Source organism: Bombus vosnesenskii, unplaced genomic scaffold (genome assembly GCF_011952255.1).
Source record: "Bombus vosnesenskii isolate JDL3184/JDL3185 unplaced genomic scaffold, Bvos_JDL3184-5_v1.1 scf7180000013293, whole genome shotgun sequence".
NCBI lineage: Eukaryota > Metazoa > Arthropoda > Insecta > Hymenoptera > Apidae > Bombus > Bombus vosnesenskii.
In genome coordinates this window covers 1,416,574-1,437,255 of record NW_022882944.1, presented here as the reverse complement: position 1 = coordinate 1,437,255, position 20,682 = coordinate 1,416,574, and the positions used below count along the sequence as shown (strand labels likewise).

General features: G+C 36.8%; 1 protein-coding gene and 2 long non-coding RNA genes across 9 annotated transcripts in view; 1 reads left to right on the top strand and 2 right to left on the bottom strand.

Annotated features, from left to right (window-relative positions):
* The window catches only part of LOC117232852 (pleckstrin homology domain-containing family G member 3), a 94,184-nt gene that overhangs the window by 54,974 nt on the left and 18,528 nt on the right, over nucleotides 1–20,682 (top strand). The window contains exon 1 of one of the 6 annotated variants that reach the window (XM_033492555.1): nucleotides 14,187–14,322. The exons of the other annotated variants lie outside the window; for them this stretch is intronic. The gene's annotated coding sequence lies outside the window, so the exon portion shown is untranslated. Of the gene's footprint in view, nucleotides 1–14,186; nucleotides 14,323–20,682 lie in introns of those variants that run through there. 6 annotated transcript variants of the gene reach the window in all.
* On the bottom strand, nucleotides 9,559–10,615 carry LOC117232860. Its single transcript, XR_004493208.1, has 2 exons — nucleotides 9,964–10,615; nucleotides 9,559–9,725 (listed from the first exon to the last, which is right to left on the bottom strand). It is a non-coding gene; the product is annotated as an uncharacterized LOC117232860 (long non-coding RNA).
* Nucleotides 12,664–13,838, bottom strand: LOC117232859. Of its 2 annotated transcripts, none has more exons than XR_004493206.1 (3): nucleotides 13,697–13,838; nucleotides 12,946–13,624; nucleotides 12,664–12,799 (listed from the first exon to the last, which is right to left on the bottom strand). It is a non-coding gene; the product is annotated as an uncharacterized LOC117232859 (long non-coding RNA). The 2 variants fall into 2 exon arrangements; XR_004493207.1 differs by having other exon boundaries at nucleotides 12,684–12,799; nucleotides 12,950–13,624.

The following is a 20,682-nucleotide window of genomic DNA, read 5'->3' as shown; positions in this document are numbered from 1 at the left end:
TGTGCCGCGGCACGAGGCATAGCCCGCTTTCTGGGAGAGGATACCCGGCCCGGCACGTGACCGCTACGTAGACACGTTACACCGCGTACCGTACACCGGAGATGCTCGTGCGAACCTCGACAGGTTCGGCTAACAGGTTAGAAAGACAAAGATTCTAGCGTTATTGTCGGAGTTTGTGCTACATAGAAATTTTGTAGCGGTAGAGCTACGTATTAGCTTGTTTGTTGTACGTAGATGGCGGGTTGGAATTGAGAGAGGCAGGGCAAATGGTCCGTTACGCGTGGAAATTATAAAATTTACAGATGTTGCGGGTTTGAGAAGTTGAGAGGAACGTTGGAAATTTGGGAATTATCAGATATTTGAAGATTTATGGTATCGGAGGCTTGAAGGTTTGTGGAGGTTTGTAAAGGTTTGTAAAGGTTTGTGAAGGTTTGTAAAGGTTTGAACGTTCGAAGACTTGGAGGTTTGACAATTTGCACATTTCAAAATTTCAAGTCTTGAAGGATTGATGTATGAAGGTATACAGGTTTGAAGGTTTGAAGGTTTATAAATGTTTGAACATTCCAAGATTTGGAGGTTTGAGAAATTGTACATTTCAAGATTTGAAGGTTTGAAGGTTTGTAAAGGTTTGAATATTCGAAGACTTGGAGGTTTGACAATTTGCACATTTCAAAATTTCAAGTCTTGAAGGATTGATGTATGAAGGTATACAGGTTTGAAGGTTTGAAGGTTTATAAATGTTTGAGCATTCCAAGATTTGGAGGTTTAAGAATCTGTACATTTCAAGATTCGAAGGTTTGAAGGTTTGTAAAGGTTTGAATATTCGAAGACTTGGAGGTTTGACAATTTGCACATTTCGAAATTTCAAATCTTGAAGGATTGATATATAAAGTATACAAGTTTGAAGGTTTGAAGGTTTATAAATGTTTGAGCATTCCAAGATTTGGAGGTTTGAGAATTTGTACATTTCAAGATTTGAAGACTCGAAGGTTTGAAAATTTGTACATTTGAAAACTGGGTTCAAGTTATGAAATTTAAAGGTTCGGAGGCTTCAAAATTGATATGTTGTTCGAAGATCTGAACGTTTAAATTTTTGATAATATCGAACATGTGAGGCAAGTTTTGAACTTTTTCAAGAAATTTGTAATACCTGAAAATTTCAGATCAGGTTTTAAGGTTGCAAAATTTCCGAAATCCTAAAGTTAAGATCCGAAATTTGAGAATCTTGAAGTTCTCGAGGATCTGAAAATTCGAAGATCCCTTTTCCTGAAATTCTACGAATCTCGACAATCTGAAGATTCAAAGTTTCGTAGACTTCTATTTTCATCTGACGACACAAACAGCCAAAGTTTTATCCATTCGAAAGTTAAAAAGTACAAAAATCCTATTCTCTACAAAAACCATCGCAGCACAAATACACTGAAAAACGGATTTACTTTACAACGATGCTTTCCAACCGCGCGAGTTCTTTCGCCGCTAGCAAGTTTCCGTTCTAGCAGCTAACCTACTAGCTACTAGTTCAACAACTGTCCCAATCAATCTGTACAAATCTACTCGCGTAGCTGTCAATTACCAATTACTGCAAAAACACTCAGTTTCTCACACAGTATTTTACTTTCGTGCAATTCCATGATTTACCTCGACGATCTTCCCAATTGCTTCTCATCGACGAGTAATCCTCTCAAATAACATTACTTTTTTAATTAAGAAAGTCCGATCTCTACGTAAATACCGATATGTTGAAAAATAAATTTCATCTGTGTAACTTGTTGGAACCTTAAAAATTCGAACACATTGTACATTTTGTCGTCTTTCTGATGGCCGTCTGTTCAGCGTTTGCGATTAATTACGATCGATGTAAGAATTAATAATTACGACGAAATATATTCTCCGCGACCTTCTTTTGCCGGTTTGGTTGCCACTTTGAAGCCTCTGAATCGGAAAACTGCGATTATCTAACATCGATTCGACCCGATTGCCTTCCACACCGTACGCTCGCCACGAGTCAGTGATCGAGCAGTTTGATGGAAGAAGAAACACGACGATAGAAAGATGGTTCAGCTGTTGGGAGTTTCCATACGGTTATCTTTACGGGCGTAGCCGAAGAAATGGAAATTTTTATTTCTACCAAATATCCCTAATGGACGCTTATACAGGGTGGTTGGTAACTGATGGTATAAGCGGAAAGGGGGTGATTCTACGCGAAAAAAGAAGTCGAAAATATGGAATAAAAATTTTTCGTTCGAGGCTTTGTTTTCGAAAAAATCGATTTTGAATTTTCGGTCGGTACGCGTGCACTTTATCGCGTCTCGTTAGAACGGATCTCACTGCAGATCGTTGTCTCGATTGACGTTATTTCTTTAATTTTTTAAATTTTTATTCCATATTTTCGACTTCTTTTTTCGCGTAGAATCACCCCCTTTCCGCTTGTACCAGCAGTTACCAATCACCCTATATAATTCGTAATATAAATACACAACGATGAAAAAATGAATCGAGTTTAATTATTCCGTGGATTATTAAATGTTGTTATTTCTGTATTTAGAGGTTAGGATCGCAATAGCTATTATTTTATCCGTTGGATAAATCTATTACACCGTTCTGAGCCGAAAAACCTTTATTGCATTTTCTTACATGGGCTAGGGATAAAAACAAAGGAATATCTTAAACCTATCGATTATATCTAGAACTATCTTCTAGTTACTTTTTATCGTAACTAGCGCATCTGCGTATGGTTAGCGAGCGCGAACTCGCGTTGTCATTTTCAACATTGAAATTTGAAATTACAGAAAGTAAAACACTCTATGTTGGATATTTTGCAGATTTGCGCGCCTTTGAATTTCCCACGAATGAAAATAAAAATTTGCCATCACCAAAGATCAACGTTGAATCGAGATTTCCATATCGAAACGTAGGAAACTGTTAATGGAAATATGGCAATAAGGAAACAGAGTCGAACGTTTCACCTGAAACAGAGCTCGACGATCGTTTGATCGAGTCGATCGTACATTGCACAGCTAAGAATCGTACGATTCTTTTCCCGTTTTACGCTTGGCGCCAGGCCGAAGTAGGCCGTCGTGCCAGAGCGCGCCCAATGACTGTCGATGTTCATTAAATTCGTTGCATGGAAATTTCGCCTGTTCCATGAGAACCGTACAACTTCATTTTCATTCGATAATATCGCGATAAATTCCCCATTATACGGAATTAATTCGAACAGTATGACAGCATAGACTATAAGTATGTAAATAAAATGTCGAATCTTCAAATTTTTTGATCCTCCAACTGTGCATGCGTATTCAACGACATGATGAGTACTTATTGGGTTGCCAACTATCTAATGACAAAACTGCCTAATGTCAATACTACCTAATGACAAAATTCGCAATCACTTAGTCGCCAACCCAAATTAGTATTTTAAAGATTATCGCGATACAATGTCGTCGATGACTATCGAGATGTTCGTTGCGACGAACAGAGATGCGAAGATCTGAAAGTTACAAATTTTGGAGATACGAAGCTATTAAAGTTTCGAAGATCCCTGTCAAATTTCAATTTTTATCCCACCCATGCAAATAAATATCTGTTTGTTTATCTCCAAGATATATTGCAAGTCAAACTTCTAACTGTTGCAACTCGTATCGTACCTATGTAGCTTTTCTATTGGGTTGGCAACTAAGTGATTGCGGATTTTGTCAATACCACCAATTGACATGGAACAACTGGCCTCTCACGTCTCACGACGCATAGAAAAGCTAAAAGGTTAGCAACTAAGTGATTGCGGATTTTGTCAATACCACCTATTTTGTCAATACCATCTATTGACAAAATTCGTAATCGCTTAGTTGCCAACCTTTTAGCTTCTCTATGCGTCGCGAGACGTGAGAGGGGCCAGTCGTTCCATGTCGCCGCCTTTCTTCCAGCTTTCGTTAGGACTGGCCACGAGGAACACGAAAGGACAAGTGGAAACCTCTGTGACTCGAAAGCTCTTAGCTTCTTCTATTCTACTTTGTACTACGTTGTTTTTATTTCCGAAAGAAATAGTATCTTGAGCTGCTTAAAGCGCTGTAGATGTCACTGCTGAGTAGGCCGCTCTTCCAATTTTTTGTATCGTGGAAGAAAAATCGGACTCCGGTCGTCGGGATTCGAACCCGGGTTCCGAACGTTCGCAACCTAAGGCGCTAACCACTGCGCTACCGTCGTCCGACGCTAGTTAGTGTCGAGCGGTGGTATTTGCTATCGAGTACCACCACAGGCCTTTTTCCACCGATACTACATAAATAATATTGGATTGGCAACTAAGTGACTGCGAATTTTGTCAATACCACCTAATGACAAAATTTGCAGTCACATAGTTGCCAATCCAATATTTGTATCATTTTTATGCCATGGGCATCTATGCGAACAAATGAAGCTTTATACTATTTATACATAAAACAAATGAAGCTTCTCAAGTTCCTTGTGCGAAATGAAGTCTCCTTTATATTATCGTTCAATCTTACAAGTCAATTTTAGAAACCATAAATCACGCTTGAAAATGGACTTACCATTTAACTGCCTGTTAACTCTTTCAGGCACAGGATCTGCAACCACTTAGTTGCCAACCCAATAATAAAGCAATCGATCGTATATTTTCATTTTTATACGCGATATAAGGGAGGGACGATAGTCCAACTGATCATCCTCATTTTCAATTCCTTCGTTTTCAAACTTGGAATTTCGTTCGTCTCAACACTCCTCGCTTGTATTCTCTGTATATTTCCCGCTAATCTTCTCACTGAATATTTGACATATTCGGCGTTAAAACAAACTACAAGTCCGATATACCGAATATTATGAGATTCGTTCGCTCTCTGTCGTATTTGGTTTCTCGTAGGCTTCCGTCTGCACTCTGTGGCCCTCGAGACGATACTCCATTTAAATACCCTCAATTTATAAAAAATATCATTGCGAAGGAAATTTATTCTTGAAAAGTATTCCTTCAAAGTATCCGATAAGACTGCGTTGTGTTTATGCGTTACCTGACACGGGCTCTGTCGGATTGTTCGAGTGCTTACGACGAAGCAAACGCATACCACATTCAGATGCATGCAACTATAGTTCGTCACATCTTAGCCGAGTTCAGAAGAGTCAACGTGCCAGTCGGAGAACCTTAGAAAAAGATGCAAATTTATCGACCGGTTAAACGACCTGTCGCGTTAAAAAACAAGCAAAAAATAAGAAAAGGGAAGGAAGAAATGGATCGGTCAGACAATATATAAGAATTTACATAAAGTTGGACGAACAAAAGAAATAACGATGAACGTGTACGATCTCAGATTGAATTTCAAATTCGGTCGTTCGACCGGGCCTAGTAAAGTTAGCGTTAAGCTTCGTTGCTACCCAGGTTCGGTATCATCCTACGTATTATCGCTATCGTGCGTTAAGCCTGTGTTAATTCCATACGTTCATCTGCACTCTGCCCTTCGAAAGCACACGCGCGTCGTCCGCTTTCAAGATTCGACGAGTGTCGAGGGTCGGCTACGATCTCCAGCGTGCAACAGTGTCCAGAGCGTTGATAAATATAGAGATTGTTCGGTGATTTTTTCGACGCGCAGCGGAATCGAGGCGCGGAACACGCCTCCGCGTCGCGTAATTACAGCTTCGCGGCCCATTCTGCCGCTGAATAATGCTCGTAAATAACTGGAAATCCGCGACGACCAGATACTTGGTTGGTTCGCGGCGGCGTGAAAACTACCGTGCGAGCGTTACAACGTGTAATGTCAGGCAATTTTTCAGCGATCTGACTGCTATCAGAGGCGAAGTTGAACCTTTAGGAGGCCACTCGGTTATCGAATAAATTATGCGCCTAACGGAGTTGCTTTTATGGTTTATCTGTATTGAGATACGTGTAATTTTGTGTGCTAGACTAGATTAGCCGCGTAGTGGTGACACGTATATATGAGTACGAGTGTGTGGAAGTATGTGCGCGCACAGCGTCTCGTAAAACAGATAAATCCAACTGTTCGTCGAGTAGTGTGGTATAGGAAATGGTGAGACAAAGAGAGAGTGCTGAGGCGCGTGCAAATTTATATCCGCGAATATCTTGTCAATCACATATTAGATAAATCTGAAACTATTTTGATATCAATTCTAAGTATAATCTAAGTGTTCCCTTACATTTATTTTGGCGATTAAGATCCACGATTCTCAACAATCTGGTTACGATTGTTGATTATAGTTTAATCCTTTGTACGATAGGAAATAAAATAATACGAATATGAAAAGTACACGAGAGAAATCCGACTGGTTGGTTTTCGTTGACCCGCCGATTTCTACGTGGCGCCAGTTGATAACAGAATTTGAAGTTACAAGTTCTGAACAAGCGTTTCTGTTGCTCGTTTCAGCGATGATAGAAATTGGAAGAACAATCGTCGTAACGATAATTTGAGAAACAACGTAGATTCGTTCGTCAATCGAGACAACTTGTCTTTAACAAAGCATACAAAGTGCAGATGCTTCGTTAGAGTGGGAAACTTTAACGTTTCGTGCGAAGCATTGTCATCAACTATAGCAATGACTAATTCCATACGACTGTAACAATGTCCACGCGTAATAGCGATTAAAATTGAACCATTAGAATAGACAAGACCGTAGTAAATTATAATTAGATTATTTGTCTAATGTCTTATCAATGTCTTGTCAATGTGTCTTATCAGCAAAGAATTATTTCATCTGCCACGTATTACAAGTATACTTTGCGTATTTTATATATTGGGTTGGCAACTAAGTGGTTGCGGGTTTTATCATTAGGTGGTAATGACGAAACCCGCAACCACTTAGTTGCCAACCCAATATATTTGATATTTCGCATATTTCATAAATTTTCCAACGTTACGAGCGCTATGCTGGTTATTATCTTTCGAGCGATAAAAAATATGGTTGCAAAATATGGTTAACACGGCAAGATGTTGTTAAGCGTGCGAGACGAGCTGGCGGGTTGTCTTTGTTCTAGCGTTGACCGCAGGATCGCTAACCTTGACAGTGCCTCATCTTTGATTTGTGACGTCGTGACTGTTCTGCGAGGATTTTAGTGCATCGACGTCACATAGTTGGCGCTGTTCGACCAGCAATCGAGTCATATGCGTTTCGTAATTGGACGAAATGATTCACTAGAACTAGTCCCTTGTTACGGGCTAACTATCGACTGCGCGTTATGGTTGTACGTCCATTTCGAACGTGAATTTCATTTCACTGTCGTAATTTATACGCTGAATTTCCACAAGTTTTCAAAATCTCGCCTGTCTCGATAAAAAGGAGAATGCAATCGGTCAGTCGATCTCAAGGATTTTTGAGATAAAGAAGAAAGTGTTGGATAAACGAAAGGAGAATTATCGTCGTTAGCTGACTAGGAATTTATAGTAGAAATTTATAGTTTCAATAGGCGATTTGATTTCGATTAATTTTTGTTGTTTCGTTCAAATTATTGGAAAGTAATCTGCTTAAGAGAACACAGTCTCTTCTCAGAACAGTCGATTCTCAAAAATGTTGGGTATTTCGATTTCGAAAAAAATAAAAGGGACGATAAGAAAAAACTGTTAAAGTTGTGAAGGAACGAAGAATATTGACACGTATAGTAAAAAGAAAGAAGTTAATCGAAAATCTTGATCACTGGCTACGTCGAATTAATTTGAATTAAAATTCCCTGAGTTGTACAGTAGCTAGAAATTGAGCTGTACTTTTACAACTTTCTACAATGTACTTTTCATTCTTTTACAGTTAAATTTGTTAGCGATATATTACGTAACGTTATAGTAAAAGTTGAATACAATGCGGAATAAGACGAAGAAGAAAATGTTTCATTTTGATATGTAATATTTAAATTATTTACAAGTTTCGATATCATATGTTGAAAAATGTATTTTCATCTTACGAAACATGCTAATACTTGACACTATTTCCCGTGGATCCATCAAATGTTTCTGTGTACTGTGCCTTAGGTTAATGGAACGTGCTTTCGAGAGCAATTCGTAGAAGCCTTTCATAGACGTAATAACCAGCAAGTCTTTTGTTCAATCACCTAATTACTTCGTTGAACATTGCATAGGTTGCATAGGACGCGTCTTACGTGTGTTCTCACGAGCGCCGATCATCCGACCGTTCCATGATGAGAAAGTCCTACGCCAACTATAATATGGAGCAAAGTTTCTATCTGTGAATTTGAAAATGTTTAGAGAAAGAAGGCAGGGGAAATTCAATTAGAAAATTATCATGCATTTAACGGATCACGTCTATTTAATTTATTCGACTCAATTTAACCTGACCATAGTAGACCTAATTTATGTGAACGTGACTTATAACTCGTATTAATTCAATTCCAATTAATTTAACATAATTATATTACATTAAATATTCCACTGTGCAATGTACTACATACAGTGGACCAAAGGAAGTTTAATATTCGTGTTTATATACACATTTGTGAACAATAGTAGCTTAAATAAAATATTCTGAACCGTCTCCCATCCGTCATAGTTATAATTGCGTAATTTGCTCCGCATGTACGATCAAAGTAACAAAATTACAGAAACCGAAGTTCCAAACTCAGATCATCGTAGCTTCGATCCCAAATAAAATAGAAAAGAGGCGTGACTTTCGAGAAAGACGAGGATCGGATTGATTTTCTCCTTTCCCGCGACATTACTCGGCCGCGTTCGGCTTTAAATATAATTTTCTTATCGAACCCGGTGAAAGGTATGAATAAAACATAAGCGCCGAGTGCATCGACTCTCGCATCAATCTCTCACGCCAGGCCGTGGAACTTCCGTGCGGAGAATAATTGGCACGGTATGCGCGGCTCGAGAGAGCGACCGGTTCGAAAAAATAAAAAAAGATACCGAGAGATACTTAAGGAGCTGGCTCACGTGGATTCCGATTTTTCACGGTTCTCTCGCCGATATGAATTCTGGCGATGCGCCGCGAAACGAACGTCTGGTAGCCCTGATACATAGAAATTGGTCACTGATGCGAGGTTAGGTTGACTCTTTGAAGGTTAGATGTATACATATGTATCGTAGATTTGATGTTATGTCAGAATTGCGAATTTCATCGGGTATGGAGTGTTTTTTTAAGTAGATCTAGAATGTTTTATAATAACCTAGCTAAAGGTTAAGAGACGAGAGTGGAATCATAATTTCAGTTCTAGGTTAGGTTTCGCTTTGGTAGACTAGAATTTTAGTTTTAGGTTAGATTTACGTTTGCTAGAGTAGAATTCTAATTTTAGGCTAGGTTTGGCTTCGGCAGAATAAGATTTTAATTTTAGATTCTTCAGGTTAGGTTTGGATTCGGTCGGTGCCGAAAAATACTCTGTACCCAGATCGGGGAAGTCCTAGTCGGTGGTGGCTAAGATAAAAAGAAGCTTTGAATTTAGTATAGAATTTTAGTTTTAGGTTCGATTCGGAAACAGTGCAATAGAAGATTAATCTTAGTTCTAGATTAGGTTGCAAATACATTGTAAATAGGTCGAGAAACGTCCACTTAGCGATGGGTACGGCTAAACAAAAAGAAGCATTTTAATTCTAGGTTAGGTTTGGATTTAATAAGATAGAATTTTAATTCGTGATTGGGTTTGGAAAGACACGCGTAGTAAATTGCCAAGAGTGGGCATTACTGATAACATTCCTGGTGGGGGAATCATTGTTGCATAACCAATAACCAATGTTTCGACTCTGCCGATAGCCTCCTACCTGTAAAATTTTTTAACCACGTAATTTCAAATTTCCCGAACTAAACAGATGCTGTAATGTCTTCACGTCGTAGAAACAATTATTTTATGAAACTTATTCATTAACATCATAGAAAATAAAAATGAGCTTCGCTAAGCAATTAAACAACTACTGTACTATAACAAGGCAATTACTACGCACGCTTTACGACTACTACAGCACAGCTTGTTAAACAAGTAAAATAAGAAATTGTCCTTACCGAAAGCGAAAATCCTCAATTAGTACTAATTTCCCATTTCCATTTCGAAATTCAGTTATACAACCCCAGGAACAAAGAGTTAGCAGGGAGCCATTAAGAGCACTAGAAATCCCGTTAGGTTGGCAGTCGCGACGAACGAAAGTCCTCTTGTTCTCCGACTGTACTGTGTGTCCCCTCGCCGAAGCATTTTGCCCGCGTACACAGATGATTCATAAGCGGCCGCTTCTGTTAGCGTTCCTTGAGCGCCTCTCTTTCTGCTCCCCGGGGCTCTCTCGAATTCCTCCGGCACGAGGAGGGCAAAGAAAAAGACTTTTATCGAGCTGCAGCGGCTAGAGCAGCGTAGTGAGTCACTCTCGGTGACTGGCTCGTTGTAATTCATTGCGATGATTGAACCCCCACCACCAGTTCTTTGCGTCGAGTACGGGTCCATTCACAACGGACGAACCCAGTGACCCTGGGACCAGCTGTTTTTCTCGCCTGCACTTTCGATTGATCGAATCACTCCCTGGTAATGCAGGAATTCTCGTTTTTTTTTTGCTTAGTATGGCTGCAGTTAGGGTGGCGAATACGTACTCTACGCGTTATGTGTATTCACACTCGAGTTTTATCTTTCTTCTCCTTAGCGTAGATGCAATTAAGGTGACGGATATGCATTTTATACATTATATGCTTTAATCCTGAAATTTTCTTTTTTCTTTTTATATATAGGCACATTTATAAATATTTGTCAATTAGATGTTTACGAGTAGTGAAATATGATTGGAACGAGGAGGTGTTCTGCAACAAATTTGTATATTACAATGCAGATGTTGCACAAATGTATAAAACGCAACAATATTGGCATGGTCGATAAGAAATTTAGTTGTTCGGTATTCTAATGCGATAATCGATAGAGATCTATTATGGAAAATTGTCATTGTACGTTATGGAATATTTATTCCACTAGTATTTTTGTGATTAGTATATTTATTGATGCAGTATGGAAATAGACGTGCGTATGATTGTGATTGGGTCGATTGAGATGTTCAGTATGTTTTATGCATTATAACATGTAGCATTGTAACATATGGAGATATCTGCGGAATGATATATGGAGAACTGTGTTTGTATAATACATATTATCTAGTATTGCGGGTTATGAGGGAATGCCACGATTATATTTGCTGATATACACGAGATACAAAGGTAATACACAATTTATAGCGCATCCAGTATCATGATACATCGTGATATATGTAGAAATGATATCGACGTTTATTATAATAATATACAAAGTATTCTATTAGATGCGTATTTATTAAAAGGAGTGAGATAATGTTTCTTTGCTTTTCTATGTTATCTCTATTATTGTAGTATATGGCACATAGCACAGAAATATTAACATGCATATAGTCTACATATTTATCGTACCATATTAGTGTTTGGAAATCTGATCAATGTGATAACATACAAAACAATGTTCTCCTTAGTATATTGACTAATTTAATACATTGTGCATTGTATTTACGTGTAACATAAATATTATTACAGCATGTGAAAACATATTCTGCAATACTATCTTATATTTACTCATTACTATGTATGAAGAAGTATAATGTTCTAACAATGGTGCGTTGCCTACAATATGTCTAGCATTCTAAAGTGTGAAGATGCATCCCATACACCGTATCTTCCTTTTTAATGTATGCAAATAAGGTCTGTACAGTGAGTCTGCTATTATGCAGCCCCTCCACTATTACAGTATAATGAAGTCCGAAGGTGGTTTGATGAATTCTAATGAAAATTCAACCAGAGTTCCTCATGGTAGAGCCAGCACCTCCTGTGTAGGAGTCAGCTGAAGGATCTTGTGCAAATCTTCCACTGTTTTGCGACATTTCCCTCATTCTCTGTGTCGAATCTTTAATTCAGCGAAACTTATCTGATAGATAAATTAAAGTGCTGTGAATCTGCAATTTGAAGACGATGGACGGACATGATAATGAACAGAATTTCACATCCATCTTATAATCTAAATTCTAATAAACCTAGCTTTCGGCAACCGTCTGTCTGAAACAGACGAAGAGACTGATGAAGCTTCCTTCGATTAACTCTGAGATAATGCCGCGCTAGATTTTGAGATGCTCGAGTTCAATGGAAAGTAAATCCTACGAAACCAGTCACGTATGCGAGCTCTTTAATCGAATCTCTGGCTGACCTGCTATGTTTCTACTACCTGTACGAATAAATCTACTTTTTATCGCGATTATGAAATCCTCGTGAAATCTGGGGAACGATTATTATACTCTGCTTGCATGACGCTGTTGATGAAACTGCATAAGAAATAAAAGGTATCTAAAATTTTCTATTCTAAAAACTTTTGCTCTTGCAATGTTCGAATAGCAAAAGATTCCATAGTAAATTGGCTTTGGTATTAGGCATCTTTCTCAAAATAAAATATGATGGATTAAACGTGAAATTAGAGCGAGTTTAATTTTGCTAGTTTCTGATTTGTTTAAGAGATACGGAATCTTGAATTTTCTAATTTCTGTCTATTATGAGAACGCGCTGTACTTGTAGATTTTTATTTCGCAAGTTATTCGTCGCATCCGCATATTTTTCTATTTTTACTTTAATTTAGGATGTTCAAAGTATTCTAATAATATTTGTTCACATTGAAAAATTGATTTCTTAGTCTGGAGAGTTACAAGCATATTCTTTGCAAATTTTTCTCCGAAAATTGAGTGTTTTTAAATTACAAAATATTTATCATTCGCTATAGGTTAATTTCTATATATTCAAAATCATTTTGAGGCTTAGTTCATAACCTCATTTGAATTTTCCTTGTCAAAGGAATACCCTCCAAAACAAAAAAAATTCGCTTTTAAAAAAAATGTAAAATACAGATTAAATTCTATATATCACAAATAAAGGAATATCACGTCGAGAGAAAATTTACATATATCTATATATATATATATTCAATAATTCACTTTGAAACGGTACCTACAATGATGTATGCGAGTTGCATTATTGCTGAAAGAGACGTAAAGAACGTCAGACACGAGTCTCGAGACAGATTGTGTGATAATCGTAACACGAGTCGATCTGATAGATGACATCCTTAGCCGTACAATTTGTTAACCTTCTCGTTACGTACAATTGCGCGATACGTTCTTTCTATTTCATGCAACCATGTTACACTCGTTGAATGATTAATAAGGCCGATAAGAGAGGCTGCATTACAGTGTACTTATGGCGGTGTGACTGGGTAGATAACTTCCAGTCTTCTCTTCCCCATAATCGTTTTGTAAATGCATATGGCTTTTTCATGAAACAATTCTCGTGGAAGGTTTCGTTTCCTTCACGCATATAGTTTCGTTTCGATGAATTTGAATAATAACGCTATGAAAGACTCGTACATCTGGACACCGTCACCTGCGAAAACAAACTTCTATTAGTTATGTGAAAATGTTTCAAGCTCACAGTTCAAAATCAAATGATACGCGTTGCAGCTTCCTCTGGATGACACGATCGAATCTCTGAACGCTATTTCAATTCGTAAATTTCATCTGCAAAAATAAGCTTCTACCAATCATAGAAAACTGTAGGAAACTCATAGGTTATAATAAACGATGCACCACAAATAACGCTATAAGAAATGCATAAATCCCGACACCATCATCTGCAAAAACAAGCTTCAATTAATTATACAAGAACGTTTCAAGCTCATAATTTACAAACGAACAGTACACACCCTCTTTGGATGACAAAGGACTAAATTCCATAATGCCATCCAAATAGCGCTATCTGCGATCTAAACAGCACAGAACCATTCGTCACCGCATTGTGAGTGTTCCTTTACGTCCAGTCCCGCTCGTCGTCGGCATTCGGATCCGTCTATCCGAGTGGCACACTCGCTCCATTCCCATCTTCGCCTCTCTCCACAGTATCTACCTGTTGCTCGAGCAGCGAAGGCTGCGCAGTACCTGCTCGTTTGTGCTCTATTCACACGATCTGCGCACCTGATTCCTAACCGCAACTTTATATTTCAAAGTATTCATTGGTGTTTGTGAAAATATTATTCTATAACTTGAGAAAAGGATTCGAAGAAAGGATCATTGTGTCTTTTATTGCTTGTTGCATCAGTTTCTCCTGGACGAAACAGTGAATCGTTTAACTCGTGATCGATATCGTTCTTCGGCGAACAGTGCGTGATTCTTTTCCTTGAAACGACGATCAGTCGCAGTGACACGCATGCGCGTGCACGCGTGTTTCTTCTTGCCGCTGGAATCAATTACTTCCTGAGCCATTGCGAGGGCTTCGATTAGGATGCCATCGACTGTACTACTTCGTGCCTGATTTTATTCCAAGACTATTTTGGTGAGTGAAAAAGTATCCATATAATGTTATAGGAATAACAAGTTACTAAGCTTTTTAGAATAAGACAAATTTCAGTTGCAATTTTTCAAATATACATGAATTTCATAGACTAAGAAACTGCTCGACTATGCGATTGATTTAGATGATATTGTCAGAGGAAAAGTGTGCAACTACAATATGCACAAGTTAAATGTTATGGCGGAGTATATTTCTTTTAATCTTTCGAGGATTCCAGGGTAAAGTATGTACGAGACAGCCCACGTGTCAATCCTGTTACGTTCTTCCGGTCAATTTCGAGCCGTTCGTACTTTTCGTAACGTTAGAAAATATCTTGAATCTGAAGAAAATATGAAACAATCCTTATTGGCGTGTATGATTCGTCGATTAAATTTTGTATTAAATTTGTTTAAAATACCAAAAATTCTTTTTATTTAACGAGAGCAAGCTTGAAAAACGTAGAAGTTTGAGGGCTGCAGTAGGGTTATATCGTAATGTGGAAATTGCGCGGCAATTTTGAATTGATGCAAGCTGTTGCACAAACCGATATCAACACTCAGAAACATCTTTCTTTTACAGAATAATTTATTGCATAAGCGTTAATAAATAATTTATTGAATTGAACCGATCATTCACGTTTATGTCTAGAGTATAATTATAATTATAATATTCGGCACGCATTTTAACATTATTATTGTTCAATTATAGTAGCAATATAAGATTCCAATAAACTCGTCGATATTAGAATGTGATTTTTAAGAATTTTTATCGTACGTTACATTAAAGAGGAAATTTAAAGTGTATAATCTTCGAAATTACACGAATTAACCGCTATAATCGATATTTAAAAATATTTCTAAAAGTGACGGTAGTCCGGTTATTGACACTGATAATCTAAACGATGGTAAAGATAGCGTTTTCATGAAAATATTAATAGAAATTGTTATTCCAACCCGACGAATGGAACTTTGTACCCGTTTGGAGTTCTGTTATGAGATAAAGTGATTCATGGAACACTCACAGTCTAATGGTTGTCTCGTGGGAAGTCTGTCAGCGACATATCTATTTCCGGTTTATGAAATTACTAACGTTCAAGGATATACGAGCTTCTCTAAATAATTGCGCAATATAAAATATCAAGCTAATTAGAAGAACGAATAAATTAGTGGAAGAAGCTTGTTTAGGGAAATTTTATTCTAATTTGTCAATACAACAGTCCATCATTTTTTCTTTCTTCTTACAAGTTGAAATTGTCCGAACAAAAGTAAAAAAGGTTCTAATACTTTATTAATAAATTAATAATAATATTATTGTAAAATTTGTTTCGGAGTAATACGATATTTCATTTGCAAAATAAAAGAAAGATTATTTGTTTTAACAAGAATTCACGGAAATCGTTTGAACGAGACTTAAGAATACACAGTAATGGAAAAAGCAAATTTAAAACAATAATTCTATTAGAAAGAAAAAATAATAAATTCATTCATCATAAAATTTCATTGCAAACATATATATATTCATTCTCTAACAATTTTCAAATAAGAATAGAGAAAACGTTCGGTTTAAACGTAAATAGTCCTAGATAAAGCGCATAGGAGTCACAATTCCACGACGATTATCTTCATAGAAGATAACAGTTATCGCACGGTCGATCAATTATTTGATCTTCCAAGCGGCAATGGGAATCGGGTTATCGTCGTTCAAACACAGTGTTCCGATAGCGTTTGCGTGCAATTTCCTTTATCGATCCTAGATGTACTCGATTACGCAAGAATGGGAGAGTAGAACATTAACATGCATACAAATCTGATAAAAATATCGTAGACTATTAGTATTATCGTATCTCTGTGATTCATTTTTAAAAGGATTAATGTATTTACAGAAGACTTATTATTATGTGTAATTATGTAGATTGTAAAGGAAAGAACAATTTGTTTCTTCTTACTTAATACAAATAGAGATAGAGATAACTGTGTGTAGAAGAAATGAATCAATTTAGAATTGTCTATCTTGTGTACTTCCATCAGCATGATTGTAAAGCAATTTTATTTCATAATTTTTAAACAAATTTACAATGAGAATTAATAACATTTTTTAGAATATGTGCTATAATCGTTATTTGTATCTTTTAGTTTGCAAAGTACTTTGAATTTAATCCCAAAGTCTTCTACTTCGATTTTTGTATCTGGACGTTTTGCGTTTATATTTGCGTTGCGATTTCCTTTGCTCCATATTACGTCGAGGGTTAAAAGTGCAAGACATCGTTCGAGGGTTAAAAAGCGAGCAAACATTCCCAAAGTATTCAAAGAATCTCTTAAGCGATTTCCCAGCCTGCATAAACCTATTATTATTTAGGCGAACCTGTTATTATCTTCCACGAATATTCTCCAACCTTTTGGGATCCTCCCCCTTCGAACACCTCATTCCCATTATTTTTCCTTTCTTTTTTCTTTTCTCTTCTTTTTTTTTTTTTTTCTTTTCGCCAAACAAAAAGAATTATCCTTATCCCATTGGCCAACGTCCAAAATTCACGTGCCTTCGAGTTCGAAGGTGCACACAGAAGCTAATGGCTGCGCGGATCCTCCGGTCACGTAGAACACGATCAGGCTCTCTGTTCAGGGTGCAGGGAATGCTGGAAAAGACAGAAAAGTCGCGAGGACGATGCAGGGCAGAGAAAAGGAGGAGAGAGATCGTATTCGCGTCACGTAGAGAACCGCGCGAGGATCACGTTTAAACCAACGTGGGACTCCTTTGCTCCGGAATTCCAGGCCTGCCTTTTGTAACCCCTTATCTGTTCCCGGAGATGCACCCGGAAGCCGTGCATTCCGCAGGATAATGCAACGTGACCGCGTCAAAACTGTCCGCTTTTAGTCGGCTCTTACAGTCGGTCAAGATGTTTCAGAGAGTTTGAATAATTTTTGTTTTTCTTTATCCTTCATATCCATCCGATGCTGTTCGATATTAATTTACAATAATAGTAATTAGAGTTCAGTGTACGTGAATTTAAAAAAAAATATTGTAAAAGCAAGTCCATTTCCTGTGAAGCTAAAATTAAATAGAATAAATAACAACAGTTTATTTTTCAGCCTTCTGGCCACGTAAAGGGACGCGTATTTACAATTGTTTTTTCCATTTACCGTACACTCTCCACTATAAATCTGTTTGTTTATCCGATACATTTATTTACACACGCCTGAAATCTGGCTATTTAATCATTTATCTAGCCGTTGCCTATTTGTCCAATTATAATATTCCTATATAGTCTATATAGTCATATATAGTCTATTAAAAAAAAGAAAAAAAATACCATAACCTATTTCCAGAAAATGTTGCAAAAATTATTTAAAATAATCTATTTGGAAAGGATTGTCCAGTTCAATTCTGTAACTTAAAGCCATCTAGTAGACGAATTCCATGGCGAAAAAATGTTGTGCCTTTAGACGAGATCCAATCGTTAGAACAAAGTATACCTGGGAGTTTTGACGATTCGGAAGTATTCGTTACATTGTGTTGGCAACTAAGTGATTGCGGGTTTTGTCAATACCACCTAATGACAAAATCCGCAATCACTTAGTTGCCAACCCAATATTTGTATCACTTTTATACCATGGGCATCTATGCAACAAATGAAGCTTTATACTATTTATACATAAAACAAATGAAGCTGCCCAGGGCCCTTGCGTGAAATGAAGTTTCCTTTACATTATTGTTCAATCTTACAAGTCAATTTTTAGTTGGCAACTAAGTGATTGCGGATTTTGTCATTAGATGGTATTGACAAAACCCGCAACCACTTAGTTGCCAACGCAATATTTGTATCACTTTTATGCCATGAGCATCTATGCAAACAAATGAAGCTTCCCAAGTTGCTTGTGTGAAACGAAGTTTTCTTTATATTATTGTGCAATCTTACAACTCAATTTTAGTAACCATAAATCACGCTTGAAAATGGACTTGCCATTTAACTGCCTGTTAACTCTTTCAGGCACAGGATCTTAAGAGAGAAAAGGACTCTAATTGCACAGGAATTTTATTGGAGATTAAATTATGAACTTCAATACGAGTCAATTACGAACATGTTCCGGTTAAATTAGTACACGTTCTTCGTGACATAGTTCTAATTAATCGCGATGATTAATCATCGATTTCTGTTACGTAACAGGTTAAAATTCGTCTGTCTGCAAATATCTATGAGAACTTTGCTCAACTTTGAAACTTAGCCGAATAAAATTGCAATCTCTTGAATACGGAAATGCAGCTGCGATAAACTACAATTTGATAAACTGTGAAGTCTACGCAACTCGGAATTTTGTCAAATTGAAGCTCAATATCGTTTCAATATTAATACAAATATTACCATTATATTAACGAATATTTACTCGAATACATACGTTCGATGAAATATTTGTGATAAATTATATGCGACTCAGGAGCCAATGATTTCTTAGAATCTACGAAAAAGAAGAAGAAGAAGAAGAAGATATTAAACGATAGGTGTAACGTTGGGTTCAAGGTAAATTCGACGAGTTTCCGTCACGGTTCTTTGACAGAGATTAATAAACACGTGGATGATGGAATGCGCGGGACGACCGCGAAAGAAGAATGCGCTGGAATGCGAATGACTCATGGAAAAGGACCGAACGCCGAAGAAAAAGCTACATCGTGAAGATCGGCTGCTGCCGAACGAAGATTGTTCGATAAAGAAAAGTAAACAGCTTATTTAGGGAAATAAAATCTGTATGACGATGCTGAATTAAAAAACAAATTTGGAAAGATACATAATAAAAAGGAATTATGATCTATCTGTGTAGCCATTTGAAACGATATCAGATTCAAATTCAATTCGAAGTTCGTGAACGAAAAGTTGACAACTATTGATTGTCTTTTGTTACTTTTTTTTATTATTTATTAAAATATGGAAATATTTTATTAGAAGTATTTTTATTTATTAAAATATATAGTATTTTATATATAGGGTAAAGTTAAAGAAATTGCAATGACAATTCAGTAGGTTTTTTTTTATGATTGGAAAGATGGCTTAAAACGTTAGTTAGTTTATTTTTTATTCGTTATCTTGGGAAAAAAGTATTTTAATAAAATAAGAGTACGTTTTAAAGGAGAATCTTTCTATTTCGATATTTCACGTGGTCGTATTATTAGAAAGATTGTAATAACAATTAAGTTTGTTATCCCTGTTTGAGTTACTCAATTGGATCGATTCCAAGCAAATAGAAACCGCAACGTCATCTAAAACGTGATTTATGAAAGTAACGAGCGAAAGTGGCAGCTGAAAGCGTTTAACGTTTATACTGCGAATTATATCGCCGACAGTAAACGCCGCCTTTTAATCGGCTTGCAATTCAACAGTACAAAACGTTCTACTATCTTTATTCAGTTCCTAGATTACCAGGAAAAAAAACTTACATAATATCTTCGAAAGTTACACTATTTATTCCATTCAAATTTCTCAGGAATAGATAATACTTAAATATTATTATATCTAACTCATACTCATGGTTAAAAACATAGACGTATAAAAATTTAATGAACAGATAAAATAGATAAAAGATTATATAAGTATACTTACTGTGATGTACTGTAAACAGCCTTCCTTGAAACATTTTTCATTATTATCTGCACAAGAATGTCAGATGATATCGTATCGTGCGATTCTTCCTTTCATTTAATTTCATTTTTTATGACTTCATGCCTCATACGCTTTCTTTTTGGTAACTGTATGAACATAATTTTTATCTCTGACGAATTCTAGTACCAGAGTGGTCAGGATGATCAATTTTTGAGTTTTCATAGTAACGTTGTAGATTCACAGTGGTGGATTTGCAGAATTTTGAATTATACAGGGTGGTTGGTAACTGGTGGTACAAGCGGAAAGGGGGTGATTCTACGCGAAAAAAGAAGTCGAAAATATAGAATAAAAATTTTTCGTTCGAGGCTTTGTTTTCGAGAAAATCGACTTTGAATTTTCGCTGGGTACGCGCGCGGTACGTTATAACGGTTTCGCTGGGTACGCGTGCGGTACGTTATAACGGATCTCACTGTAGATCGTTGTCTCGATGGAAAAATTAAAAAAAAAATATTTTTCGACTTCTTTTTTCGCGTAGAATCACCCCCTTTCCGCTTGTACCACTAGTTACCAGCCACCCTGTATATTATGAAATATTGTATAATATTTCTTCTTTATATTGGGTTGGCAACTAAGTGATTGCGGATTTTGTCAATATCACCTAATGGCAAAACCCGCAATCACTTAGTTGCCAACCCAATATAATAATAGGTTTGTCCATTTGCTTTGAATTATCTGTCTTTTCGTATATCTGCAATTTTTACTTCAAATCAACATTT